Source organism: Silene latifolia, chromosome X, assembly GCF_048544455.1.
Source record: "Silene latifolia isolate original U9 population chromosome X, ASM4854445v1, whole genome shotgun sequence".
Lineage (NCBI taxonomy): Eukaryota > Viridiplantae > Streptophyta > Magnoliopsida > Caryophyllales > Caryophyllaceae > Silene > Silene latifolia.
This window is the reverse complement of record NC_133537.1, coordinates 91,356,166-91,363,665: the sequence shown is the minus strand read 5'-3', so window position 1 is coordinate 91,363,665 and position 7,500 is coordinate 91,356,166.

Here is a 7,500-nt window from a genome sequence, read left to right as displayed (position 1 = left end):
GGTGAGGGTACGTATTGGGAAGTCCTTTTACTGAACACCTAATCCCGCCCGCCTCGATAGCGGCCTCTACAAATGATTAGGGAAATTATTCGTATTTGATATGTTGTCGAATATATGCATGCAATGCAACATCCAAAGTTTTAGTCCTAGCATGTGAAAATTAACTACGTCGGTGAACAAATAATTTTGCAATTATTAATGTCGAGTTGAAAGTTAGAATTAATTACATGTGAAGAACAAGTAAATAAATCATCCATAGCGATAAATATATCACAGTAATTAAAAATTACAATAAATTACAAAGATTAGTTGATTTACGTCAAAAATATATTTAAGACGGGCAATTTGAAGAAAAGAAAGGAAAATAAATAAAGTTGGAAAATATGGACAGATTAAGGGTGATATTATGCATAATAGTCGATTAATACGTAATTAAAGGATTTAGGTTAAAGCAAGAACGGAAGTTCAGAGACAGAACTCATCCCGGAACAGGCGCAGCAGTGCTGCGTCCGTTGGAAGACGCGCAGCTTTCACTGCGTCCGTTCCTGAGGTGAGTTCTGGCTGTGAAGTCAGAACTGCGAGCAGTTAACATTCGTTGATGTGTTTAACTATTAATTATCGATATTTGAATCAAGTGAAAGTGATTTAGCATATTAATAATACACAAGATCGTTATAAAAGCGATAACCACAAATTAGAACGGATTAAAACTAATTAAAGCGAGTTGAGAACGAGTTATTAACGAGTTAGAACTAACTAGGTTTAATTATGGAGATGGAAACGAACTGAGAGATATGATAAACTGAAAATAAACATGTACAAAAATCGAATTCCAGAGACTTAATATGAACAAATCGAATCTCTAAAACCCGGGTGTGATTTAATTACGAAAACCCGCAAATATCGATTATTAGGGATTTAAGTCGGAAATAAAGAAGGTTTAAATATTAGGAATGTATTAAAATTATTATGTATGAATGAAAGAAAGAAAAATAAGAATTAAAACAAAAAGGAACGAAACCAATAGAGAACCGAGGAAGAAGAAGAAGAGCAGGAAGTGCGGCAGCCTCTGGAAGAGGCGCAGCAGATGCTGCGACTCTTCGAAGAGGCGCAGTAGTTGCTGCGTTTCTTCAAGACGTCTGGTTACTGCTGTAACACCCCTAATTTCCGTAATATAATTCTATAATTTTATTTTCCCATATTTCATATTTTATTTTCGGAAAAATATCCGTGTTTTGCGTATTCGGCTCGTTGGGCTCGAATTTCTATGAAGACCCGCCCCCTCTTGGGTTTTCACGTGTAGTTTAGTGTTTATGGGTGAGTTTTGGGCCTAAGGTTAGAATGAACCCATGAGCTTTTCTATAAATAAGAAGGGAAACCTAAACCCTAGCTTCTTTTCTCATATTTTTCTCTCAAAACCCTAAACCTAATTCTCTCATCTCTTTTCTCCCTTGGTGCCATGAGATCCACCCTCTCCAGGGTTTCATGTCGCGCCTATTTCCTCCTCCCTTCATCATTTTCCGTGCTTAGATCGATCTTACTTCTTGGATTTAACTATCTTCTTCGTAAGTTTTTTGTTTTTCGCGTAGTTTTTATAGTCTATAGTTTATATATATATATATATATATATATATATATATATATATATATATATATATATATATATATATATATATATATATAGTATATTTATTAGATTCGTTGTCTTTGGCACGTGGATGATCCCATAAAGACATGAAGACCGCACCTGCAGAAGACGTTTATATCGTTGAAGACGACCTTTAGGATTAATTGCTTAATAAGGTAACTAGGTGTTTTCCTTTAATTGTGTTTATGCCAATTGATGTAATTTACATGATTTAATAATTGATTTGTGTAAATTGATACGTGTTTGATTGTCATGTTTAATTGTGTTTGTATGTTTACATGTGCGTCTATTGTTTAAATTGCATGAAGTATCGTGCCTATGCTCCGTTTGGATGTTTGGGGCGTGCGGCTAGGGTTCCCCAGTGAAACCCTAGTGGCGGCTTGGTGGTGGTATGGGAGAAGACCTAGAGTTATTGCTAAACTAGTATAACCTTGAGATTATGGCTCAATGTTATAGCTGGGTTGGTACAACTCTGAGGTTGTCATAAAGTTATAGGTGGAGCCGTATAACTTTGAGATTATAGCTCAATGTTATAGCTGAGCTACTATAACTTAAGTCACATGTCGATGTTGTAGCTAATGCTATGTAACATTAGGCTAATGAAGTCAATTTTATAGCTGAGCTAATATAACGTTGAGTTACGAGGTAAGGTTATTGTTGAAGTTATAGTTAGGGTACTATAACATTGAATGGTTAATGTTAAAGTTATAGCTGAAGTTACTACAACATTGGTTGCTTATACTTGTTTCATATGTTGTATTATGTTCAACATGTTATGTCCTTGTGTTTGCATATATCTTTGGTTACTCTTGTTCATATGGTAAGTAAGATGGTCAAATATACTATCCTATGGGTTGAGTCGTGATGTTGTTCACGCATGTTAGTACAGTAAGTTATACTGTGCATTTGTTTGTTGACTGGTTTGAATAGATGACGGTAGTATAAGTTATATACTATCGGAATGAACCAACGCCACCCGTTGATGCGGGATTTGTTTTGGTATATGTTCGGAGGTGGCCAGAGGCAGTGGTTATATGCTCTGGGTCCCGAGTGTCGTTCGGTTTACCGAGAGTCTGGCCAGGTCTTAGACATATAGGCAGTGGTTATACGCTATACATAGTCCTGTGGAGGCAGTGGTTATACGCTCCACACCGATGGAGGCAGTTGTTATACGCTCCGTCAGCTAGAGGCAGTGGTTATACGCTCTAACAAGTTAGAGGCAGTGGTTATACGCTCTAACGGGCGTTCGCTCTATTCGCTATGCTTTGGTGCTAGCTTTGTGCATTTCTGTTGCTGTGGATTGTGTGTTACCGTATTCGCTATGCTTTGATGCTAGCTTTGTGACTTTCTATTGCTGTGGATTGGGTGTTACCGTGTTTGCTATGCTTTAATGCTAGCTTTGTGCCTTAGGTTGTTGTGGGTCGTTTGTCGCTACTAGTCTTGTAAGTGTTCATGGTCTAGTGGTTTCATATGGTCAAGGTTTGCATGTTTGAATCCGTCTAAGATTGATAAGTCATGGTAATTTTTGTGTTGGGTTTCATGAGTATAGATGATCTCACATGTTTACTGTTTATGCCTTTCAATTGTTATTGATTGTTGATTATATTCAATTGTTGTAAATATGACTAGGAGAGCATCTAGTCACTCCCGACTGATTATCGACCCCCATTCTCAGGTTGTTCAGATTGCTGATGACCGGTTGATGCTTGCTTTGGGAAAAGTATGGAGCGAGCTTAATAAATTGTTTAGGAGTTTGTTTCCAGTTTCAGAACCCTTCGAATAATGTATTAGTTTGTTTTGGTTTTAGTAGCGAACCGGATTGGTTAGTGTTCCGTCACCTTGACCCTTTTATCAGTATCGTACTCTGATATTCCCTTTATATAAGTTTTTCCTTTGTTTTATTATCCGGGTTATTACAGTTGGTGTCAGAGCGAACACGCTCCCAACTCTCGCTTAGTTGATGACTAAAATAAATGACCTAGTTAAACGAGTGAGAGTAAATGGGGTAAAAACCAATAGGATTTGTTGGTTTTCTTATGTTTGTAAAGTGTATGAGTAGTTGTTTGGAGTGGTACTTAGGTTCTACCAATTATAATGAGATTTCGTTCTTGCAGATGGTGCGTAATGCGAATGGTGAGACTGATGCTGATCGCATCAGGAGACTAGAGGCCGCTTTGGCATCAATGGCCGAAGGTTTCACCAACCACTTCAACAACAACAATAACAACAACAACACCATCCGCAACCAAATGTGTTTGATCGCTTTGCTCGTCACCGTCCTCCTACTTATGATGGTGCGAATGATCCTACTGTTTTGGAGGCTTGGATTCGAGAGATGGAGATAATGTTCCTTGCTACTGGTTGTCTTGAGGATCAGAAGGTGGATATCGCCACCTATTATCTGAAGGACGAGGCCGACAACTAGTGGGCTCTTGCTAGAGCTGGTCTGGAAGTTCAATCAGGATATGGTTGGGTTGTTTTCTCTGAAGCGCTGAAGAAGAGGTTCTATCTCGAGAGATGCGTTGTTAGAAGGAGCAGGAGTTCCTTCGTCTATAGCAAGGTTCCATGACCGTTGAGGAGTACACCAACAAGTTCGTGAAGCTGTCACGTTTCGTTACTTATGTGGCTATGGACGAGGTTTCAAGGACTCGTCGCTAGGAGAAGAATCTAGCTCCTAAAGTCCAGACTACTATGTCTGTTATTCCTTCAACTTCTTTCCAGCAGGCTTACAATCGTGCTCTTAGCATTTATGATTCAGATCTTGCTACCGAGGCTGAGGAGAGTGCGAAGAGTAAGTTTGTGAAGAGACATTATATTGCTCCCACTGCTTCCCAGAAGAAGCAGAAGTTCGAGGTTCGTCCGTATACACCGCGTGATCAGAGTTAAGTGAAGGAGGTTATTACTTGCTACAAATGCCGGAAGCCTTACCATCCGGGAAAGAGTTGTGCTCCTGATACTCCTATCACATGTTACACATGCAGAGCCCCGGGATACAAGGCCGTTGATTGTCCCCAGAAGCCAAAGGTTGATGCTCCGAAGACAGGTCGTGTGTTCGTTTTGAGCCGTGCTCAGGCAGATGCTAATCCAGATGTGGTTACGGGTACCTTTCTCGTTCACTCTTTATCCGCTTTTGTTCTTCTTGATACGGGTGCATCGATGCCTTTTGTATCCGAATCCATTTCCGTCCGTGCCAGACTCTCTTCCACATCATCCGTTCATACCTTTATATCCCTTCCTACGGGTGAGATTATTTCTTGCTCCGTTCTTTTCGAAAACGTACGTGTCAGTATCGCAGGGGAGATCCTTCCTGCCGATCTCGTCCAATTCAAACTCGGAGAGTTTGATGTGATTTTGGGCATGGATTGGTTATCTTGCTATGACGCTAGGTTCCTATGTCGAGATCAGAAGATTGTTCTTAAGAATCGTACAGGTTCAAGGGTTTCTTATCAAGGTGTTAGGGTTACACCTACGATTAAGTGGGTTTTTGCGATGAAGATGGTTAGCTTGGGTAGAAAGGGTTATCAGATCTATCTGTGCCGTGTTCAGGATGTTTCAGTTGAGCCTAAGTTAGAGGATACCCCTATGGTTAGGGAGTTTCCCGATGTCTTTCCTGAGGATCTACCCGTTATTCCTCCTGAGCGAGATTTAGAGTTCTCGATTGAGTTGCTGCCTGGAAGTGGTCCCATTTCGAAAGCTCCTTATCGTATGGCACCAGCTGAGTTACAGGAACTCAAGAAGCAACTTGAGGAGATGATCGATAAGGGTTTTATCCGACCGAATGCTTAGCCGTGGGGTGCTCCTGTTTTGTTCGTCAAGAAGAAGGATGGTAGTATGCGGTTGTGCATTGAGTACCATGAGCTGAACAAGGTTACTATCAAGAATAAGTATCCTTTGCTGAGGATTAAAGATTTTTTTGATCAGCTCCGTGGTGCAAGTGTGTTCTCTAAGATCGATCCGAGGTCAGGTTACCATCAGATTCCAGTTAGGAATGAGGATATTCCTAAGAATGCCTTTCGTTCGAGGTATGGCCGCAATGAGTTCGTGGTGATGCCGTTCGGGTTGACGAATGCACCTGCTGTGTTCATGGATCAGATGAACCGCACTTTCAGCGAGTATTTGGATAAGTGTGTCGTGGTGTTCATAGACGACATACTGATTTACTCGAGAGACGAGGCTGAGCATGAAAGTTATCTTCATGTTATATTGGAGACTCTGCGTAAGCAGAAATGGCATGCTAAGTTCTCAAAGTGCGAGTTTTAATTAAAGAAAGTTACCTTCTTGGGTCATGTGATATCTGGCGATGGAGTTATGGTTGATCCGTCGAAGATCCGAGCTGTGGTTGAATGGGAGAGTCCGAGGAATGTGAACGAGGTTCGGAGTTTCCTTGGTCTAGGTGGGTACTATCGTTGGTTTGTGCATGACTTCTCTAAAATTGCGAGACCGATGACTCAGTTAATGAAGAAGGAATCCAAGTTCATTTGGACAGAAGGTTGTGAGGCTGCCTTTCAGGAGTTAAAGAAAAGGTTGACTACCGCTCATGTGTTGACTCTACCAGAAGAGGGCGTTGAGTTCGATGTTTTCTGCGATGCGTCAAAGTTTGGGTTGGGTTATATCTTGATGCAGGGGGTAAAGTGGTGGCTTATGCTTCTCGTCAGTTGAAAGTTCACGAGACGAACTATCCGACTCACGATCTTGAGTTAGCAGCAGTGGTGTTTGCACTTAAGCTTTGGCGACACTACTTGTATGTTGTCTCTTGCAACATTTACACGGATCATAAGAGCTTGAAGTATATCTTCACTCAGAGAGATCTTAACGTGAGGCAGAGACGTTGGTTGGAGCTGCTTAACGACTACAAGATTGAGCTGCAGTATCATGAGGGTAAGGCAAACGTGGTTGCCGATGCTTTGAGTCGCAAGGTGTGTCATGCTATGAGATATGTGTTGGCGTTACCTGATGACTTGAGTCGAGAGTTCCAGAAGATGAGCCTTGAGGTAGTTCTTCCTGGTACTTTGGATTTGAGTGCGATGGTTGCTGAACCCGAGATCCTTCATGAGATCTGAGTTAAGCAAAGAGAGGATGAATACTTAGAAGGAGTTCGAGTCGCTATAAGCGAAGGACGTGCCACAGACTTCAACGTTGGACCTGATGATGATCTGCGATTCCAAGGTCATTGGTGTATACCGAGCTGTGAGGTCTTAAAATGTAAGATTCTCAAAGAGGCTCATAGTACTCCCTATTCGGTTCATCCTGGTGGTGATAATATGTATAACGATCTGAAGCTACGGTTTTGGTGGCCGGGTATAAAGAAAGAGATCGCCGAGTTTGTGAGTCGTTGCCTGATCTGTCAGAAGGTCAAGTTTGAACATCAGAGACCTGGTGGTCTATTGCAACCTTTGGAAATCCCCACCTGGAAATAGGATTCGATTTCAATGGATTTCGTTATGGGTTTGCCGAGGTCGCCAAGAGGAATGAATGCGATTTGGGTCGTGGTTGATCGTTTGACTAAGGTCGCGCATTTCATTCCGATGAAGGAGACTTGGAGTCTCAAGCAACTAGCAAATGCTTATCAGCGAGAGATCATTCGTCTTCATGGGGTTCCTAAGGATATCATCTCCGACCGTGATCCGAGGTTTTGTTCTCAGTTTTGGAAGAAGCTGCAGTTGGCTTTGGGTAGTGAGCTTAAGATGAGTACGGCTTTTCATGCTGCAATTGATGGTCAGACTGAGCGTACGATTCAGACGCTTGAGGATATGTTGCGAGCTTGTGCTTTGGAGTTTCAGGTTAGTTGGGAGAAGAGTATACCGCTTGTGGAGTTCTCTTACAACAACAGTTACCAAGCTAGTATTCAGATG